Raw genomic sequence first — 23,569 nt, 5'->3', positions numbered from 1 at the left:
AATAGACCAGTTGCCCACAATATTAAATTCAGCTGCAGTGACTGAGAATTCTCTTTGCTGACAGCAGTTCAAAAAAATAATACATTTTTCACGTGATGGATTACAGCTAAATAATTCTATACCGTAGAATGGTTCTCTGCCATAGCACCAATTCCCTGTGTTGAGTCTTCTCTGTATTTCCAATATGAGAGTCTCCAACAGAAACCACTGCTAATTAGGTAATTTCTGGAGTTATGAACAAAACAAACTGGTTATGAGGGCCACATCTTGACTTGTCCCATGGATGCTCTGTGCTAAACAAACACATCAATGGGGTCAGAGTGCCAGGCAGAAGTATTTGTAACTTGTCACAAAAAAAACCAAAAAAACAAAAAAAACCCAACTATTTTGGTCTTCTACTGGCAGACCCAAAATCTACCAGTTTTAGGTTAGTACTACTCTCCTTTGCCAAATTCCTTTCAGCTCCTTGTTCTCTGTGTTAGTCCAATTCTGCAAGGCACCAAGGAAGAGAGATGTAGAGCCAGGTAAGCAGCTTTAAAATAATTCTGTATGCACGTGATTATCACAGGAAAGTTAGTAATTCTGGCAAAAGGACTACAGCAATGTGGTTGGCAAAGCACTCCATCAGATTTTTCAAACACTCATGAAAGGCATTCAGAAACAAGGGGAAAAACCAACATGAAACAAAGCAACACAAGACTTTCAACTGCTGTGCTACACAGGAATCAAACATGACTCACTCATTGCTTATCTCAGCCTCCTATCAGCATTTTCAGGAGCAAGCCTTCCCTGACCACAAGCAACAGCCTGCTAGAACCGATAGAAAAATGCAATAGCTGACCCACACACACACACACACAAAAAAAAAAAAAAAAAAAGACACAGCCACACCATGAACCAGAGCTTTAAAAGATTTGACACAGCACAAGGAGAGCATGCTGCTTCAGAAATTAAGATCTCCTCACCCCACTGTGCTGGTGGTAGAATCTGTTCTTCAGCCATTCATTCAACCAGGAAAATGAGAGTCATAATGGCCAGAACAGGAGTTGAGCAGGACCAAAAAAAAAAAAAAAAAAAAAAAAAAAAAAAAAAAAAAAAAAAAAAAAAAAAAAAAAAAAATTCTATAAACTGGAACAACTTTGTAACTGATGGAGAGAGGCTTTGGAAATCCAGGTGTTCAGCAAAACAGCCCAGGAGTGGCACATTCCCAGGCACTGGATGCACTGATGCTCAGGGTACCTTCTCTGCAGAAGGCAAGAGCAGAGTGAAATACTACTTTTTTTAATTTCAGATCATGAATGAAAGTTTAATTAGCCCAGATCTTCAGAGAAGGGAGCTAAATTTTTTAAAGCCATGTTCAACAGTGATGAGGATTAGGAGTAACAAGAGTTATCTATATTTGATGTGTAGCAGAGGAACAAAATTATCAAACTCCACCAACATTAATACAAGCAGACACTCTTGTTCCATTTTCTCAGTTACATTTTAGAAAGGGAATTTTTTAAAATTATTTGAAAATAGAAATCTTATTTCTCTACTATTTATTCCAGTAATTTTTGTCCTTCTTGCCCTAGGATTAATTTGGTGTAGAAAAGCACATACTTTGCATAGGATATAATACCCCACAATAGAATAATTTCTAGATTTTACTGAAAGTGACCTGGCATCAGCATGAAAAATTTTCTTAGCTACACAAAACATTTTTAAAATTGATATAAAATAGGACAAAAACATTGGTTCAGTCACCTCCAAAAGAACTCATTATAATTTAAAAAAAAGTGCACACCAGTAAGACATTTCACCAAGCTATCATATCCACCATAAAAAAACCCCACCATATAACACAAACCCTATATCCTATGTTTCATCCTTAGAAGCACAATTTAAAAACAAATAAATAAAAATAGGTTTTTAGAGTGAAGCCTCCAAAGCCACCCAAGCTGCAAGGTTAATATCCCAGTATGCTGTTATGCAATTCTTAATAAAGAAGTTTTAGAAATGCATTAAAATCAGAATCAGCATTTTCTTGACACTTTGCCATTAACAGACAAATAATTATTTCATTTCTGCCAGTGTAGCAAGCTGGTAGCAATCCAACTCCAAAGTTATTCCATTTCAAGCTGGTTTCCTACCCAACATTAAGTGAAATTTGTTTACATTACTTGACTAATGCAGTAAAGGCAAGACTCCTGTCAAGTGACCATATGAGTGCCTCACACACTGGACATTATTGCATAGCTGAAACAAAATTATAATTTAAATCCAATAATATTACACATTGCAGCACCCTATGACCTAGAAAAGCCCTTGCTCACAACAGCAGCTTGGTCATAGATGAATTCTGAGGTGTAGATGGAAGTCCCACAGGGAAATCTGAAGGGTAAAATACACCCAGACCATCATTTCCCCACACAAATTACTGCTTTCATTGCATCATTTAGAACTGGAAGTTCATTAATCAAAAAAAATGCTGTGTATTTGGAAAATAAACCTCTCGTGCATTTTCTTATCCAAAAAGAAGCAAAAATTAGACTGAATGGAGAATTCAGAAAGTTTCTCATAAGTATAAAGCAGAACAAGTGATGCTCTAAAGTCACAGCAAAAATGCACAGCTACAAAACCAACCTGAACACCATCAGAGGAGTGCCTGTGGCACACTGCATCACGGAATTAGAGAGGTTTGGATTGGAAGGGACCCCACAAATCATTCCAACCCATTCCACTATCCCAGGCTGCTCAGAGCCCCATCCAGCCTGGCCTTGGACACTGCCAGGGATCCAGGGACAGCCACAGCTGCTCTGGGCACCCTGTGCCAGGGCCACACCACCCTCACAGGGAAGTCTGAATGATGGTGAACAGATATTTTAGCTATTGTTGCTGTAGGAAGGGGAAGATCAAATCTTCTATCTCCATCTGCAGCAGGAAGAAGCAACTCAAGTGCAATCCAGTTTAGTGCTACAAGAGATGCATATCCAAGCAGAGAACCAGCATGGCTGCACCACGTGAAAGCAGATACCAAACATCCCAAAAGGCAAGTTACAATGCAGTTACACAAGGGAAAATACCATTTTTATATATATGACAAAACAACAGACTAAGCAATAGCTTGACACCACTGTTAGCTCTAAGAATGTTTCATGTTAAAATCAAAATAGGACAATATCTCAAATAGCTGTTTAGACTTCAAAAGGAATTATAATTTGGAGCATAGAGGCCAATTCTGTTCAGTCAACCACATTAATTAAATACATACTGCCTAAAATAAACCTGGAACTGTGCACAGTGTACACTGTCATAAAGAGGTGCAGGGGAAATCCATCAGTTTAAGACACATGCTCATAAACCAACCATAATTACTATTCTAAGGACTTCAGAATTGACTTCTTATGCATATTAGTTGAAAGGCCAAAAGCTATTTTTATAGCATGGTTTATGGTCTACATAAACCCTAGAAACACAAGATTTAGAGCTAGGTCACACAGCAAAACCAGTTTTTTAACCCTGTCATCAGCAAGGGGAGCTCTTAATCTCCTCCAAGTCATGAGTTAGAGGTCATCATCTTCTTCTGGAAGCAAATGTAACTGGAGATCTGCTCCTACTAACATTGCTGTGGGTTTGAGAGGCCTGAGAGAGGTGGTTTTGTCTGCTCCTGCTCACAGCATGGCACATGAAGCCCTCATACAAAGAAAAATCAGTTACACTCAAGTACAAGCCCATACCTGTTTTATGAATAAAATGACCAAATGTCTGTGACCCAGAGCATCCTAAGTCATCCCTTTTCACTCAGCTGTTACAACCCAAGACTGTGACATGCTGCTTTTTTCCATCCTTAAGCAATGATTCTGGGGAAAACATATATTCTGAGTACTAATGAGGTTATTTTTTAATGGCATTAAAAGCCACTTGACCAGGACTGAGTGTGTACTAGATAAAGGATCAGAACACTCTTTACAGTAATTCAATTACAACATAACTCCTTGAGCCTTCTAAAAATAAGGAGCATAATGGAACATTGGTGAGCAAACTGCGTCCAAGAATGACGTGAACAACAATCTCAGCTCTGAGGGTGGGACAAGGAGCTCCTTGCCTCAATCAACAACTGACTAGCACCAGAAAACAGATTGTTATTTGTCTATTTGTCATTATTTTTATGCCTATTACCCACACATTACATGAAGGTGGACAAGAGTTCAGTCTGTCTGTATTTCTGAAGTTGTTTACCTGCATCTTGGCTTTCTACATACATTAAATAGAGCCTAGGTAACAAAATCCCTGGGAAACAATCTGTTATGCTCTAGCTTCATTAAACAGCATGGACAGAAAACCATTTCAATGAGAACAACATAAGATAACCTCCACTTGTGAAAAGAATGAAATGTCTCAGGATTCTGTGCTAGTCAATAATGACACACTTCCATCACACAGGGCTTTAATACACTAACACTCATCCTCTCCATTACTATTGATTTTTAATCTTTTTTCTTTAAATCTGTGACCTATATAAGTGGTGAGAAGTCAAGTAATTATAGGAGAACTGAGCACCAGGCATGAAACAAGCACCTGAATAATTTCCCAGCTGGGCACACAGATATCCTATGTTGACCTTCTAAATAACACCCATGACACAGGAAGAGAAGCTGTGTTGAAGTTCCAATCAGGTTTTCATATTTCTCCATTTAAATTAATGTACACAATAGAAGCCCCAGCACAACAAAAGGATTTCTGCATGTTAAAGCACCTCCTCGAGTAACATTCAAAGAAGATTAGAAGCTCCATTGGATTACTTGATGTTCCTGCAGGTAGTTTGGGAATATTCTCCCTAAGTTTATTGTGTTGCAAATGTACCTTTTTAGAACTTGTCTTCAGCTTTTAGATTTACTGATTGCTGGAACAGAGAACAGAAGCCATTGCCAAATTATCATTATGGCAACAACTTTCAAACATAAGGCAAATTTCTTAATACAAACAAGATTTCTTGGCTTTACAGGAAGCATCAAAATTATTTAATTATGCTAATTTCTGGCTGTTTCTCTCATAACCCTGTATCTGCGCTATAAGAAAAATCCAAGTCTCTTTCTGCCAGCTCCTGGTTTATACACTGGCAAATTCCAATCCACTTCCAACCATCACAGCAGGGAAGAGTTGCCCATATTTTAGGATGAACCTGGAACCTTCTACCTGAAGACAGACAAGGCCATCAGAGCAGTGATGCTGCACATTCCTCCCCTTAAACAAGCCTGCCATACTGCACCTAAAAAACTGTAACCTATTTACAAAGCTGAAAGCTTACAGCTTTTTCTAATTTTGTTTAAAAAGTAGTCCTATTTACCTACTAAAAAGGGATTGACTGCTTTCAAGCTGCCTTATGACTGCACAAAAAGTGAGGAGCTCTCTCCTTCAATGTTCCTGTTCAAACAATCCAGGACAGTCAGCTGTGCTCATGGAATACAGCACCTACAGGGAAGAAGGTCACCTGCCCTGACTGACAGGTGAATATTTTAAGGCCCAGAGAAGACAATTTGAATTTTAATGCACTTGTTGAAAGGTGGACTGGCATCAGTGTTTCTGGTGGAGCTACACACAGGATTGGCACCCAAACAGAGTTATTAGCCCACAAGGGCACTACCATACTACACTTATAGAACCATTCTACAGTCAGAAAAAACTGACAATATTTCAGGTTGCGAGTCTCTAACATGATGCTACTTCCCCTCCCACTGAATATACTGTTACTGTGGCAGGTTCTCACACATGTACAGAAACACCAATCCATAAAGAATACTTGCTCTCAAACAGCAGTTACAGTGACTATAATGCTCCCAGAGCAGCTCTAAGTGAAAGTGGAACACTGATAAAAGCATGTCTAAATCATTAGCAAGAGTTTCACTTCACTAGCCAAGCTTCAAGAGCAGAAAATCTACCTTCCCACACTTACTGATTGACCAAAGGACTGCAGGTTTCTGCTCTCAGCTCCACATCATGGTGGTACATTCTTTAGAGTTTCCACAATCTCACCAGTTAATTCCACTCAGAGGCAGGAAGAGCCATCAGCTCCTTCAGGGCTTCTCCCAGAAAGTTTCTTTCCTTCTGCTACTTCCCCCCAGGCCTGGCACAGCCCTTCTAATAGCACAAGCTCCAGGGAAATCCAGCCTGGCAGCTCTGTTCTGCTGGCAAGGGCAGCACCACAACTCAGAAAATCTTCATGATGAGCCCCAGGATTGCTTAAAAGTGTGGATTGATGTCTTTAGGGGTAAAGTTGTTGCTGCAGATGATGTGTGCACAGCAAGGGAGGACACCTGCACTACTGCAGTCAGTTAAATAAATTTGGCTTGCTTCAGCACCTGCAAAACCAGCAATAAAGAAACCATTCCCACCAGAAAATACAATCTTAGACATTGTGCACCTGATAATTCCACAATTAGATAACATGGCACAGGCTCTGAATATTCAGATTTCTGATCTGTAAGCAGCTGAAGTGAAGCATCTCCCAGAAAACAAATGCATGAAGTAACTATAATTTCTCAGTCTCCAGAAAATACATGGTGCTAATATCCTGACATGACTCTCAGTTCTGGAAGGTTTAGTGCAAGTGAACAACTTAGTCTCCCCAAAGCCAGCCAGAAGCTGAAGTTGACAAGCAAGAGTACTAAACTTCCAGTTTCCATGGAAATGGAATTTGGATCAGTACAAACAGGGATTTCAGAATTTAAAACCCAAGGCTCTCCATCTTCCATGCTCTACTCCAACATTCATTTTCCTGGGTAATAAGGGGTCAAGAGAAGCACAAATGCCAAAAACATTTGTGATCCAGTAACTCACCCTGCCTTGTGGCTTCCCATTTTCATTTAGAGGTAGCCAGCCCCTTCTAAATCAGGCACCAGAGCCATCAACTCAGCAGCAGCCAGCCAGACACATTTATAAACATGACAGTATCCCAGAACTGTGCATCTGGGAGGACAGAAGGGTTACCAGTTATGTGATGCTAATACACATGAAATAGCTGCTTGACAGCCCCATGCTGAACCACCCAGAAAAGGCAAGTTGTGCCATGCAGCACAACCAGTGATGAAATTCTCATTTTTATTGTTAGCATGACCCAACAGAACCACACAGCAACAGAACTCTAGGATTTTCCAACTGTAAATCTTCAGGCAAGAAAAAAAAAAAAAAAAAAAGCTGATTTCATCACCACTAATGCAACACTCCTGCAGCAGTGGCTGCAAGGGAGAATTCCATCTGCAAGTGTGTTCACTGGCATCTAAAACAGTTTGCCAATGGTTTTTATGGCTCCTGTTCCTTCTGTTTGGCAAGAGCAGAGGAAGAGTAATTTTCTGCAAGTATTTACATTGATTTTGCAGCTGATGACAACACTCCATCTGCTCTCAGACTCTTCAGTGCCTCTGCCAACTTCTTCCCTAATGTGGTGGTGCTTCCTCCAAGCTTTGCCAAGGCTGCTCTGCTTCCTGCACTTCTTCTACCATGTTTGAAGGGGACATTTCAAGCTGAGATGTGAACATCTAACCCATGCCCAAACCCACATATCAGCCAACAGATTTCAAATAAACTCCCCCTCTTAAGGCCACCACCTCCAGAAGCCTGGCATCAACAGCCAGGCAAAATCCCCGAAACAAAATGATCCAGCCCAAGGAGAAGAAACAGAATTTAAAAAGGACATAAACTCATTCTTTTAAGAAAAGCCAAAAAGTCCCAAGGAAATCAAGATTATCCCTAGCATTTGAATATGCAACCAAGTAAAGCAATATCCTCTCTATTACAAATAGTGACCTTCCCCAAAAATTTCAGATTTTTTTTTTTTTTTAACTTTAGAGCTATTATCAAGGCAGAAGCACACACAAATAACTTGGCTGCTGTCTCCAACTTTTATACAATGATCACACTACCTTGATGCCATGGCTTATCATTCAAGATAAAGCAGTCCTAAAAATGTAAGAGCTCATCTTACAGCATCATGTAAGTGAAAAATAACCCCCCAAAAGTCACATACTGCACTCCTTGTAAGATGAATGCACCACAGGAAAATAGATTGCAAGGTCAGAGATTCCTGAAAAGTGACTATGACTTTCAGCAGTTCACATAAGAATTGTAAGTATTTAAACCCTCAAGAACTGAGATAAAGAGCATCAGCCTGCTCATGTTTCATTTGAAAATAGCAAAGTGTGTTAGTGTGAAATGGCATCCCTAAGAAATAATCCCAACAGGGTAAATGCAGGAAATAAATGCTTTAATCCCTTTTGTATCAGTACATATTTATTAGGCCCTGTCCAGAGATAATCAGGATCTGTGGTGTGCAGGTTGGATTCAGCATCTAAAGCTTTCTTCTAGCACAACACCTGTCTCAAATTATCTATCCTATTTGCTGACAGCCAGAGAAAGGATTACTGTGTTTACAGGCAAATTCTTTCTTCTAACAATTTGCCCTTTTCTTCTCTGCCTAAATAGAAGAAAAAAAAGCAAATCACAACACATGAAAAACAGGCATCAGCCTCATTCCACTCCTGCAATTTGTCTTTGTTACTTCAAAAACCCAGGACCATGTCGATAAGCCCAGAAAAAACAATGGATTTGAAATGAGCCTCTTTCTCTTCCAGAGCCCCTCCAATATGTAAGCAACTTCCTGCTCCAAGTTACAGGCTCAGAGACAAACTGAAAGCTGAAAAAAAATTTGGAAATTACCAACTTCTTTGCATTTAGGCACTGGCCTCAGGTTTGCCTTTGTAGCAAATAAAAGACCAATTCAGCAGCTACATCAAATACAGCAGCTTGTTTTGGCAACCTTGCTTTTGGGAGATCAGATTTAGCTACTCAGCTTTAATACTCTTGGTTTTGAATTAACCATCTGTTCTGTAACATTGAGACAGACCTGGTGAGCTGCAGTATCAATCTAAGGGGTTTTGAGGCCAAAACACACGAATACATATATATACACACATATATATGTATATGCCCACAACAGGCAGAGTCCATCAAAATAATAATCAACTTTCCCCAAAAGGAAGATGTAGTATTGATTTTTCTATCTATTCTGGAGTTTCATTTTGCCCAATTACCAAAAGGAACTTGGGCCAACCCAGCACACATTTTAATCAATTAATACAAACAGGGAACAACTCTGCAAGGCTTTAGAACAAAAAGACTTGCATTTACAACAGCTGTAGGTCAAAGATCTTAATCTGGGTTCTTTTGAGAAGATTGCCAAAAATAAACATGCTTTTCCACTGTAAATTGTCACTGCAAAGCAAATGCAAAATTCTCTCAAGAAAATATACAGTTAGAAAATGTTCCATAAGCAACAATAGGTATTTTTAAAGTATTGCTGTGAAAATATGGAAGTTTCTTTTTCCCCTTTCAAAAAGATAGATGCAAGAACACAGTTGCTCTGCTATTTAAAGTCCCATCAAAAGAAGACAGGATTTATAAGTGCTGCTTGACTGGTGAACTTTTAACAAACACTTCAATCAATTGATTCCCTTTAAGAGAATCACACTATCAAAAAGCAATTTATTTCAGCGGGCTACCAACACAAATGGCTGAAAGTTGGCTAAAGCATGCTACAGAAACTCCTGACAAGCTCAGAGTCCCCAGATCCTCAAACACCAACTACATTAAAAAAAAAAAACAAAACTAAAGAAAACAAACAAAAAAACAACACCTCCATGTAATACCAGTGCATTTCTGCATTCCCATGCAGTACATCAATACTATGGTTTGCAGGTAACCCACTGAAGGAGATCCAAGATCCAGCACACTACTCCCACACATGGTCAGTAATTAGGGCTTACCCAGACTGCCACTTCAGTGACCTCCAGGACCTGCTTACAAGAGCTGCTACAACTGCTTTTACAACAGCTCTGGCCATGAGCCTGCACCTTGGTGTAAGGCTGGCAGCACCTAAACACTACAGGCTTTATTTCAACTCTAAAGTATTGCAGCTCCACATCCCACCAGACACAGCCTCTACTGCAATTAACCCTCCTATTCCCATCTGTTTTCTCCACCAAAAAAATTTTAAATCCCATCCAAATGATGTGTTACTCCTGCAGACAACCCCCTGTGCTCGCTGCACAGTGGCTTCCCATGGCACAGATGATTGTGACTGCAGAGGTGTTGAGCAGTGGCTCAGTTCCAGCTCTGCCCACCCCAGCTGGCACCAGGCCACCAGCTGCAGAATCAGTGTGTGCATATGCAAAGCCCCGTGCTCAAATTCCAACAGATCATCACTTTTTAGTAAATAAACTAAGGAGCTAAACCATAAGCTTCCAAGATGAGCCAGCAAGCAGTTAAATCAAGTCTTGCATTTTAGCAAAATCAGGAAAAAAGACAAAAACAATTCTCAAGAAGCCACCTGAGATATACCACAGTGACTCCAAATTTCTATCTAATCTTGATTTAGAAAACAGAAGTTATCATTAGGGTAGATAAATATCAAAGCACATGACTCAACAATCAGAGGATTATGCCAGAACACACCACTGTCCTGACATCCCTCCCTTCTCACCTCCCCCAACTCACAGTGCAAGTTCTACTAAATGAAATTTTAATTTACTGGTTTTTTTTAATTAAGAAACTCAAGATTTTGCTATTCAGGTACCTTTACATAAATAACTAAACACATGCTGTGATGTTCATGTATTTGCCAAAATCTCTAAGAACTGATGCTGTAGTTCCTGACTGTGACCACTCCATGAGTTTGCTTACTCCTGCAAAATTTAATTTACCTGTATTCCATCTGCCATTGCCTTCCATCAAGATTACTTCATCTAGAAGTTAAATAGTGAAGAAGCAATTAATTTGTCCATGTTCTAGCATCGCTTTACCAGGAAAAAAAAAAAAATCAATTAACTGAAACAAAATCAGATTTCCATGAAAGAAGTACATCAAGCCACCTTCTCAACATCAACTACATAAAAATTATATGACAGTACTTGAACCAAAGGGAGACCCTTTCACTCAACCAATAAAGAGACAGCAGGATGGTTTGATTAAGGATTTCATTGCAAGAAAAAATTCTAGTGATGTAGCACCTAGTGAAGCACATCCTAATCACTTATTCCCCTTCAACTTCATTAACAATCTCTTCTTCTGCTCCCACTTCAAGGCTTGCAGCTGAAATCTTGATTTGTCCCTTTGGGTCCAGAGTGGGATGGCTCTCTAAATCTCAGAGTTATCACCAGGGAGTGACAGGCTCTTCTGTGAGTCCAGACACATCAAGGAACACCAACTCTACCATTCCTTCCACAAAGCAAGCTGGTGTGTGAACAAGCAGCCCTGAAATCCTGGATTCATTACCAGGCATATATTTTTCCCATATCACCTTACTCAAGTAGGTACATAAACATTCCTATAGAAAAATCTGGATTTTTAACTCCTTGTTAAAGGTCTCATCATGTAAATCCATACATTGTATTCTGTTAGAAGCACTTCGGATAAAAGATTTTTTTTCCATCTCTTCTTTACCATATCTAATATTTACTATGCTTATGGCTTTTTTTCCCAACTCAATAATTCATGGGTAATTTCAATAAATTATACATCTGTGACAAGTTTTCCTAAAGCACAGTTTGTTTGTCTGCTGCATTTAAGTACCAAATCCGAGTCCATACAAAAATCCAGCTCCTGGAAAGCTGAGAACTTACCCTACAGTGAACTTGCTCCTTACAGAACTTACTCCCTACAGTTTAAAGAAAGGTCATAATAACTTGCCCTAGTCCACCCCTTTAAATAAAGATACTGCAGCAGCAGGAAAACAAGATGCAAAGAAAATCCTACATGTTCTGAATTTATCCAAGAGAAGTGCTGTTAAGATAAGCAAAAAAGAAGGGTTTTTAAAAATTACTTACAAGCAAGGATTTATTTACCCCTCTGGCTTAACTGCTGGCAGTATCAGCAAGGCAATCCCATTACAGCTGCCAGTGGCTGCATGGTACAAACACCTCCTAAAGAAAAAGAAAATAAACCAAAAGCCAGAACCCTTCAGGCTGGAAGGAGCTGCTGAAGCCCAGCCTCCTGCTCAAAAGCAAGGCCAGTGCTCCATTCAGACCAGGCTGCTTTCACCAGCTGGGTCTGAAAACTGACTCAAAGGATGAAGATGCTTCCCTAGAAAATTAAAGCCTTCCTTACATATGCTCATTAATAATGACATAGATCAGAGACCTCCTACTAGCCCTAAGCCAGTGACAAATCTTAAATCGCTTTCTTTAAATACTTCTGCACTTAATGAAGTTCAGAGCCACTGAATTACTCCAGTTTCCCAACACATTCCAAGGTTTTAATTACATGCAAAAAGTATCCCCTATTATTGATGCTGGACACATTTTTAAGCAAGTTGTGCTCACAAATGACTGCATCAACACAGGCAGAGTCAGTGTCTCAGCTCTGAGGACCAGTGTTGACTCAAAGAAAGCAACTGCTTTTCTCCCAGCCTGGGACAAGTTGGAATAAATCAACTTGAATTTCATGGAAATCACCTATGTAGGTAAGTTTGCACACTAGTTTTTAATATCAGCTATCACAACTGCTTTGCTGTCCCCTTGATTCAGATACAATACAAATAAATCAGTTTCCCAGAGACAAACCCAAACAAACAAACACATAAAAGCAAACTTACCCAAGTGATTTGTGTCACAGTATTTGGGGATGATGGCTCAAATTGACTTGTACCCAACCACTCTTTACCTCACTCACTACACATATTTCCAATGCTTCAAATAAGCTTCAACATGTATTAAATGAGTGTAAGAGCATCTTACATGAAGACCAACTGATTAATCCCTGCATATAATGTATTTTTAATAGCATAAGCTGGCAAAACAACAAATTTCTATAGAACTAGATAAATCCATACTTTAAGCTTTTTTTCCTACCTTGTCAAATAAAACCTACATCTGGTAAATGTTAATTAAAAAAAAAAAAGACACTGAAATTTCCCTAGGAGGAGGCAAATACAGACACAAATCACCAATTCCCACATAGTCAAGCTCTACCTCAGGTTCACACATTGTCACATTGGTGACAGTGAGCAAATAGGTACTAGGAGAGCAAACAATATTGCTACAAATTTCAGAACATGCTTGGCCTTTGCTTTAATGGAATTAAGTCACATGAAGGAAGCACAGAGAGAACATCTCCCAGCACATCCACAGGATTCAGAGAAAACAGAAAAACAGCCACCGTTTGCACTAAGAAGTACAAGGCAACCAGTCAGATACCCTGATGATGGGCTCAGCATAGCAAAATAGAATTAGAATTCTTTTTCATAGAACTGATGGTAAAGAATTTCTCAAAGGATACTCCCATCAATTTGCTACTCAATGAATAAAATAATAATAATAATAATAATAATAATAATAATAATAATAATAATAATAATAATAAAGAAAAAACAAACCAGTAAAAGCTTCTAAACTAATACTGATGCTTTACTTTATGATCTCTTTGGAAGGTATTAATTCTCAATATCAGGAATAAATCCACTGCAGGAAATAATTTAAAAAAATACATTTCTTGAAAATCAAATATGAAAATTAACAAAAAACTACTCAATATTCACCTTGCCTTTAATGTCTTACTTGAAGGTCAGGTGTAGTAGAAAAGACCCATGTTGGAGCATCATAGTTGGATGCATCTAACTATGCATGTTGGAGCATCATAATTATTTCCATTTTCCTAGTTCAACAAGCACAGGACTGTCTTTATTAAAAAATTGGAGAAGTCAGGAAGACAGGGAAAAGAACACACACAGAGCAAAATGAAAACAGGGATTAAACAGCAAGATTATTCTGAACCTCTGTCAGAAGAGCACACAAACCCTCACAGAAAGCTCTGGAATTGAGATAGCCTGCAGGAACACTGAAGTAGAAGTTGCAATAAAAGACACAAGAATAGCCAATTGTTTATTTGCTACACAGTATCTGTACTACACTTCACACTCTTTCCAGCCCCTGGAATCCACAAGGTATCCACAATCCACAGTAACAATTCATGGCTGCCTTCGACTACCTTGTAACAAACATTCCAGTCAGTGCTTTTGGTCCCTTAAAATGTTGAGAATCCCGTAAGAACTGACTGAAGGGTTACATTTCCCTTTGCTTTAACTTCTTGCCAGCAGAGAAGGTGTGACCCAGCTAAGTGCTGCTGTTACCAGGTAAATGAGGTTAGCATCTTTCACAGCATTTCACCTCGGTGATGTGACAGCCACAGCACACAGGTGGCTCACAGGTGGCACTGTTTGGCCACCACCACTCTACATCTGCCTTTGCCACTCCAGCCTGGCTTCAGGAGCAACAGAGGCTGTCATGGTGCTATACAAGTTAATCAAGTAGTGGTCAAATGTCCAAAGGAAGCTCACCCTGTAATCTTCTACTAAGGTTTGAACTCTGAATGGAGCAACTCAGATGGCTCCCCCTGCCAATATTAAAACCAGACCAGAAATTCCCACCTGCCTTGTACTTGAAATCCCAGCAATTAAGAGGCTCAACATTACAGCTACACATTCTGGCATCACTGCAAGAGATTTAAATATTCCTTTTTTCATGAGAGCCTTGAACACTTCCAGGGATGGGGCATCCAGAGCTCCTCTGGGCAATTTTTCCAGTGCCTCACGAAGGAATTTCTTCTTAATATCCAATCTAAACTTCCTCTCTATAAACTTGAAGCTATTCCATCTTGTTTAATTTCCTACTCCATTACAGAACTGTCTTCACCCTACCACATGCTTTATGTCCATGTCAGCAAGAAAAAGAAGGGTATTCTTAAAAATGTTGTATACATTGAATGCTATTCTCATTCATACTGGCCAAGCTGAGGATAATGGAGATCTTTTGAAATAAAATACAGTTTGTCCAGAGATCATTGTGGACTATTAAAGTAAACATGCTCAGGAAGCATATAGATTTCCAATTATTCAGGCTTTTGCATATACACTTACAATGACAAGCATGAAGGGCACTGCAAAATAGGAAAGAAATACCCTTGTAGCATTTATTTCAATAAATCCAGTCATTCTCTGCTCTGATAGCCAAAATTAAAGCAAACTTTTTTTTACAAAAGTTGAGGTAATATTTCAGTTTCTTTGGAACAAAAAAATATTATTTAGAGGCAACAGAGCATTTGTCAAGTACTTAGGAAGCCACGAGACTAAGACAGAAAGTGCATTTGCCATTTCCTATTTATATCACACTTTCATATTGTAAATACAAATTCAGAAAATGTTAATGACATAAAAAAACCTCAGAACTTATTACACTAGTTTATGCACAAGGAGGGAAACAGGGCTTTTGCAGCTGGCAATATTGGTACACTGTAATTTGAAAATACAGCCAATTGCAATTCCTTATCCTGTGCTGAGGATGGATATTTTTGTCATGACAAGTAGTGTACATAAAAAATATTTACCTGCCACAGGCACTTTAGTGTTAGAGAACAATAAAAAGAAGAAAACCACTAAGGAATGTGACTATATTTGACTGTTCTGCTCATCTGTAATGGTGAATGTTTCTACACTGCTCCTGGAAAAATAATCAAAGCTGAAGAATGAAGGGAAAAGCAGCTGATAAATGAAACTAAGCATCTTGTCAAGAAAGATAAAAATGTGGTTAGAGGTCAGTGAAGGACAAGGGCAAGGAGAGAGTGGAAGAATTCTAGAAAATTTCATGCTGGGCTTCTCTAGAAGGCTAAGGCAGAGAACTGTCAGCAACAAAAACGCTGTCTCTCAAGGAGCAGGGGAAATGAGCACTGACAGGATGTCAGGATCACAACAGGACAGGTGCTTCATGCAACTTAAACCCAACTCCTGCACAAGGAAACAGCAAAGCAAGTGTCCCCCCCCTCTGCTCCAAATAGCTCAGCAGCAGAGGAATTGGAGGAATGCTCTGTGGCTGGGAGATGTGAAGGGAAAATGCAAGAGTCTTTCCCTCCCATCCAAAAGCAAAAGTTGTGCTGGGGCACCTGGAAAGCCACATAGTCATGAGGGTGTGTTTAGGAAGCCTGGTGACAGGGCAGAAAGGAGTGGCAGTGCCATCAGGCACACACAGGGAGCACAGGAGCGAGACACGAACGCTAAAAGAATGGCAGCAGGAAAGCAGCCAGGCTTGAGCACCATGCTTCAAAAGGCACACTGCAAATCCAGCACAGGACCAAGGAATCACAGAATGGTCTGCCTTGGAAGGGACTTGAAGACCACCTCACACCAACCCCCTGCATGGGCAGGGACACCTTCCACCAGCCCAGGCTGCTGATCAAGGCTGATGAGGAACTTGGCAGTGAGTTCCAAACAGAAGACCAGCAACTCCTGATAAACCCAAACCCCCTTCTGTCTTGCTAACAGTTGAAGAGAAACCAAACCCACCACTAGAGTACTTTCTAAATTGTGGTTTCTGGCTGCTGGCATGAACCCAGCTCTCTTGCACCCTACTTAAGCAAGGTGAGCCTCTTCCCTTCATTTCTGCTTCAGAAAATGACCAACCCACACACGTAGAACTTGCCAACAGCAAACTCACACCCAGTTCTCCCCCCGTAGCACACACCACTGAAGGTATTTCTTATCTTCTAGCCCTGCCCACATGGATTGCAAGTTCCTGTGATTCACTGAAACCACAAAGGAGGCAAGCAGCAGGCTTAAAGTAGAATATCATCTTAATTCTTGAGTTATGAGGTCGGACTGTGTTTTCCTACATGTGAACACCATCACAAATGTCCATCCTCATGACACAAAAAGCCATTTAATAGAGTTCTCTGTGGTCTCACACAGGACAGCTTCACCCCTAGTGGCACTGCTGTGGTCTCTATCAGGCCAGTCACTTTCTGGTCTGTTCGTGGGAAAGAAGGGAACAGCAGGGTTGCCCATTTGTTATGACAGCTTTGCACATTTCATTTTATTTTACTCCTCTCTTCCATTCTCACAAGAAGAAAAGCCCAAAGACTCTTAATTTATGGTGTGATTCAGTTTGAAACAAAAGCTAAGTTCACAGGACATGAGGGAAGCAGGTAAACTGCTAAGCAATTACAAGAACTGCACTGAAAGAACACTGGTAGTAAAGAAGAAAATTCCTTTTCTATTCAGAGTATTTCATAAACTGTTGTTAATTCAGTCATTTTCTGCCAGAACTTGTTCACTAGAATGAGTTCTGACAAAAGATTCTGCTACACTCTACCAACTCCTTAAAAAAATCTACATTCCCTTGTATGCTAAATAGCCTTTGTTATCTCTTTGGAGTATCAGGTTACCAATTCCAATCCCATTAACTGCATGAAAACACTGCATTGTATTCAGTGTGACTGTTCTTTGTTAGTCCTGTGTTCCTCTGTGTCACTTCCACTGCTCAAAATACAAAGTCCCCTACTCAGCTTATTCCAAGTTTGTCCTTGCTCCCACAGAAAACACTGCAAATGCTTGGATTGACTTGGAGGCACGGATGATGCCCAGGGCAAGCTCTCTAAAAAAGAAAAAAATTCAATAACCAAAAAACCACCACAATCACTTCCTGATGGGCAAGGACAAGGGCATTCAACCACTGCCATATGTTCCTCTCTGGATGGGAATTATTATTCCAGGTACTACTGCTAGTGAATAGTGCCAGCCACACAGCTGCAATGGCACATTTAAGCATTTGTTCTCTTGATTCCCAATATCAACTTCTAAATATTATCAGCTGTGGCATCATCCTACTTTCTTCTCCAGGAAGACTGACATGTGCAGCCACTGATGAGTTCCTTTTAAGTTTCCCTTCATATGTCACATAGAAGAGAGAAAAGAAAGACAAGGACAGACACAGATTTAACAAGTGCTTTAGTGCCTAAAAAAGGTGTCATTTAATATGGAACTGGGGGATTTGCATCAATGAGTATTTTCTCTCCTCTGTTTGCAAGGAAAACTGATTTCTTTATAAAGTTCACTTAATGCCACACTAGTCAGAATTAACGTTAGTATTAATCCACTGGATCATTGCTATAAATTCACTAATTGTCAAGATACATGCAGCCTTGATATGAAACACAGACTGACAAGAAAATATCTATCTTTTAGAAAGTAAAAAGTTATGCTTTGCTGTCAATAACCCCATTTTACTCAGAAGGGGGTAATCACCATCAGCACAGGCATGGCAGGAGGGAGCAGAGAGAACACAGATCTGATCTGTTGAAGATCCCCAAGCAGCCCTATGACATTCAACCCCTAAAGCCACACTGTCTCCCCACTTCAGCACAGACACAAAACATCTGGCTGCCCAGCAGAATTACAGCCTCTTTATCCCTGCTCACAGAACTGCTGACTGACAATAAAACCTAAAGTTTCCAAAGGTTCTTCCGGAAACTCCAAACTCCTTTGGAACAACAGCTTGGAAACATTGGCAAACACCTCAGGAGCCCAAAAACATTTTAGCAAAACACTTCCAGTTCACTTGAAGCAAAAGGAAGTTCCAGCTCTGAAGATTCCTGGGGAGAATACAATACAAAGAAAGCAGCGTCAGCCTGGCCAGTTTAAAGCTGGACAATGCAGCTCAGCATGGTACAGGCTGGAAACACGTCAGGTACTGTTGCAGTAAGGGAAGTAAAACTCAAGGTTACACCGAGTACAGCTTTCAAAGCAAGTAAATAAATTCATACTACAATGTCAAGCCTGGAGCAAGGGCAGAAGCTGGAAGTCAGTTGCATTACACATTTCTAGAATTCCCTCCCGTTTCTGCTCAAAGGGGTAGTAAGGCATTAAAATCTGACATCTCAAAATACCATGAAACCATCACGACTGCCAACATGGGGAGAAAGAACTCTCCTTTCAAAGGCAGAGATGTCACATTGCACTAAGGAGGGAGCAAAACCACAGAGGACAACATTCAAGCTCACCTTTAAAGCTGTGCTGCTTGCTTGCAGGTGAAAAACAAATCCTGGAGTGCCTCACAACTTTTCCAAGCTCAAATATCCTCTTAGTGCATCTGCATGAGCATTTTCCATTGGCAAAGAAGGTTAAACCCTCTTAGCTGAAACACACAGTATATACAGTGCTCATTCCAATCCTCAAAATTAATGTCAGTCCCACAGAAAAACTTCAGGGATCTTCACAGGTTATCCACAGATTACTTGTAGTCTCTCTGCTAATATTTCCTCTGAGTTCCACTGTCTGGGACTACACAGAACACACAGGCCATGATATGAAGATTCAGTTAGCAATGATGGGTATAGACGTGGTCTTGCACAGCAGACTCCAATACTGGAATTCAAGTAAAAACATAACTTATAATACTTGGAATTGGCAGCATCCTTCTGTATTATAATGCAGTACACTGGAGTTTTTTAGTTACTGTGGATGAAGTTTTGAAGTGTTTCCCCAAACTCAATTTGAAGGACTGCAACATTACTTGCTGCAATGTAACTTGACTGCTCCTGTTTTGGAACTAAAATTAATCCAGTGAAGTATATCACTACCTTTGGAGACACAAGTGATCAACAGATCACTCTTTGTGAGAAAAAAAAAAAAAATCTCTTTTTATAAATATTTACTCATTTAAATTACACATCTACCTTGCTACCCACACAGAGACTACAGAGATGACCGTCTGTCCTCATTACCATTCTTCCCTTCTTGTGCTAAAGATAGCTTGGAGAGTAAAAATAAATAAATCCTCAACAGCATTAGGAATTAGACAATGTCATGTTGAAAGATACCCCAAATGAGAAGCCTTATCTCTCCTGGCTGGCTGGGAGGGCAGTGGGGCTCTGACCCACAGAAGGGAGGGAGCACTTAAGCCTCCCCTAGGTGGTCTCTTTGCAGCAGGCTCTACTCACAGCTGTAATTGCTTGTCAGTCCTAACTGGATGCCTGAACACTCTGGAACAGTTCAGCAGAGTGTTTAAACAGATGGATGGTACAGGCCACTGGAACAAACCCCGTTTTTCCCTGGCTGCAGCTCTCTTTCAGCACATTCCTTTGAAGTCTGTGCCACTGAGGAATCAACAACAGCTGAGAAACATGTGTTATCATACAACACCGAGCACAGCCACAGCACTGCACAGCAAGATGCTTTTGTGCAATAATCCTGCACTACAGCAAGTATTACAGGGTCTTTTGTTGTGGGTGAGCCCAGTTTTCCAAGCACAACGAGAAAATAAACAGATTCTTCCCTCCTTAAGGAGTGACTCACAAGCAGAAAGGTGAATGAAGTGGATTTCTCAAGCACCTGCCATCTGAAAGCTCACAGTGCCTGCTGTCTCCTGGACACTGCTCAGATACATTAGCACTCCCCATATTTATGTCATCACAAAGATGACCAGATGCTTGCAGAGATCCGAATGAAGCAACAACTCAGAGCGGTCTGCAGTTCCCCTGGTAGATGTGACAAACCCCTACCTACACAGCTTGAACCCACCTTCCTTTACCAAGCAGGACAAGTTCTGTGATCTCAACTTGCCAGGTGACAAACTGGAGAGAGATGGAGCAGGATGGCACAGCTCTCGGCACACAAAGACCAGTCAACCCCCTCCTCAGCCTTAATCAGCACAGAGAGAGATAACATAGAGGGAGAAAACACCATGACCATCCCCTTATCAGCCAGGAAAACCACTCCTGTCAAAGGCCTGAGATCACCACATGCTTTGAAGGGGAATGGGAAGGGAAGGGTAGGAAGAATTAAGTTATTCATTAAACTGAATTTGAAACTAGACTCACTGTCCAGATTCAGAAGCATGGAGCTCACTATGTGCACATGCAGGAGGACAGCGAGTTACACACACAACACTTATATACACAAACACACCTACACCTGCCTAATAACAACTTTCTACAGAACCGAGTCTCATTCTGAAGAGAGACAAGCAACAGGTTAGAGGCGTGCATTTACAAAGTATCCTAGTCTCAAATGTTACAGGAAGGCTGGCAATGAGATTACACCATAAAGTCCCAACCTCACCATGAAAAACATTACAGGAAGACCCAGGCTTTCATAAAAGCCCCAGAAAACCATAAAACATTGACATGTAATGTCAAGATAGAAGACTTAAAGACTTAAAAACCCAAGCAAAAAACTTAAAATTAGAAAGCAAACACGCTGGTGGACTAAGCTAAATTCATAATTACAGATCTCACAAAATGAAATTACCAGGAACAGTAAGCATCACGCTGAGGGGGGTCCCCAGCCCAGTCCCCACAGGACAGTTTTCCACCCTGTAATTCAGTTTAACAGTTTCTTTCTGGAGAGGTCAATGCTGTCCTTGATAGTCAGCTTGAAGGAGACTTAAGAGACCACAGAAAAAGCATGCACTGATACTGTCAGACATTCAGGGGATAAAAATAACCCCAGTCTCAAAACCTTTGCAGCATCGTAAAAATCCAGTGTTGCTCAAAATAAACGGTGATGCTCAAGATAGCCACAACTTTCCAAGAATGAGTATTAGCACAAGCCAAACTACCACCTCACCAACAATCATAAACCACAACTGAACATTTGCATGCGATTATTCTTACAAATCATGTGTAAAAGACTTAAGGGAATCAGGACAACCTCAGTATCCCAGGAGGTCACACTGCCCTGCGATGGCAGAAGCAGGAACAGAACCAATCATTCACAGCGTTCAGCTTTGTATTGTCAGCAACGCAATATCCATTCCTTTTCAGAGCTTCCCTCAAACAGATTTTAACAAGTTATATTAATCAACTTAATCCGGCTCGTCAGAATTGTTACTGTTTTTTCCAGTAACAGCTCGAGGTAGTTCTGAAAGACTTAAACTTCTTGATAAATATGACTTGGTATTTTTCTCCTCGTATTTCCAACTATCCCAGACTTGTTCATCTCCAGGAAAAATAAAAAACGAGATTAATTCAAATAACGGATCGAATTCTGCTAGGCTCATGGAAGTGGAAAGGATGGAGAGACTACTTAACTGTAAGAAGTGAAGCACCTTTATCTCTCAGGTGTCCTAAAGGGCACACAACTAAATACCATGAATCCCAAGCAGTCAGTTCACTCAGCAATTCATTCCGTATTAAAAAAAAAAAAAAAAAAAAAAAATTACCTAAGACTCAGAGAAGTACTTCCAATTTCATGTCTAGCCTACTTTCCAATGAGATATCATCAAACAAAAAGTTAATCCGAAATTAAATTTTCTCTCATCTTTAAATAAAGTGGGGGGAAAAGTAAGGCTGCTTTTATTTGCGGTTCATCCACACGGTGTTTTGAACTTCTGGAACGGTACCTATCAAGAGGCAATGTAACAGAATGAAGAACCACCTCCAATCAAAAGAGTTGACAGTTCATTCACAAGCTACAAATTCTCTACTGGAAAAGACAAAGCCCTTCACTTTCACAGCACTTAACACAATCGCACCGCTCCCAAACACAATTAGCTGGGAGCCTGAAAGCCCTTAAACAGGTGTCTTTGCAGAAATCATTAGGCAATTGATTTGCTCGCTCTCCATAGCCCGGCAAACACTCAATTCCAGCGTGTGATACTGACTAGAGCCGAGGCAGAAACTCACGGGTCCGAACCACACTTCCTAAAGCCCCGACAGCACTTTTCGCCACGGATGTGAGCAGCTTCCAGCGTTTTTGTTAAATGTGTCAACCTCCGACACACCTGCAGCTTGGGGATGGGAGGCGTGACAGGTGTAATTCCAAAGGGGTCACCGAAATCCGTAACCTTCCCCCGCCTCCTGATTCTGCACACTGACGAAACCCACGAGCAACACTGAAATGCAGTTTAGGACTGCATTTAAATCACCGTTCAGCTGGACAGAAAGCAGGCTGGCACACACCGGACTAGCACAGCCTCAAACCGGACCCTGGAGCAGACCGCCCCATCAACACTCCAGAGCTGGAGAAACCAAGCAGCAGAATCCATTTCCTTACCCTTTAAAGTTCATGCCTCTGGATTGTCCTACCGCACTGTATTTGCTTAAGCTTTTCTCATCAATAGTACCCCATGAGAAAAAAAAAAAAAAAAAAAATCCCAAACCAAAGAGTCTCACGCATTCCCTGCTGGCAAAACACATTTTCTTCTAATCTTTCTTCTTGCAGGGGAAGAAAAAGACAGAGGGAGGGGTTGGAGCAGGAATAAAAGAGATTAATCGTGAAACAAACCGGCACTGCCCGGAGAAGGGGGAGAAGAAAAAAGACCAAAACAAACAGTCCACGTAGCAAAAGGGGGGGAAAAAATGAAAAGGAGAAAAATAGGTTCAATTTTCTTTCCGGTGACAGGAAGAGAAGGGGAAAGAAAACTACTACAAAGATTTCCCTGTGTAAGAAAAGTAGGTTTTGAATTCCCTTCCTCAAGGACACGGAGAAATATCCCTTACTTTTCCACGCGATGCCCAACGGAGGAAGACAGAATGCCAGGAGAGAGAAAAAGCCGGAGGAAACCGCGAATGAAGAAGCGAAAGGTCAGAAGCGAGTGGGAGAGGGCTGGGAAGAGAAGAGAGGGGGAACAGCAGAGCCGAAAACGCAAAAAAAAAAAAAAAAAAAAAAAAAAACAAAAAAAACCCCCAAAAAAACCAAACAGAAAAAAACCCCATGAAAATCCGAGGGGAGATGGGAAACAGACGAGAGGGACGGGAAAGTTGGCGAGCGAGG

The 23,569-nt window shown here is 40.6% G+C and overlaps 1 protein-coding gene across 4 annotated transcripts in view; it reads right to left on the bottom strand.

The window, feature by feature from the left end:
* Positions 1-23,232, bottom strand: part of RASSF8 (Ras association domain family member 8) — a 77,149-nt gene extending 53,917 nt beyond the window's left edge. For 2 of the 4 annotated variants that reach the window (XR_013774044.1, XR_013774045.1), the window contains exon 1: positions 22,850-23,232. The gene's annotated coding sequence lies outside the window, so the exon portion shown is untranslated. The remainder of the gene's footprint in view (positions 1-22,849) is intronic. The other 2 variants (XM_079304247.1, XM_079304246.1) reach the window with 2 other exon arrangements.
* Positions 23,233-23,569: the final 337 nt, after the last annotated feature.

This window comes from Erithacus rubecula (assembly GCF_903797595.1).
Source record: "Erithacus rubecula genome assembly, chromosome: 4".
NCBI classification, from domain to species: domain Eukaryota; kingdom Metazoa; phylum Chordata; class Aves; order Passeriformes; family Muscicapidae; genus Erithacus; species Erithacus rubecula.
This window is presented reverse-complemented; position numbering and strand designations above follow the sequence as displayed.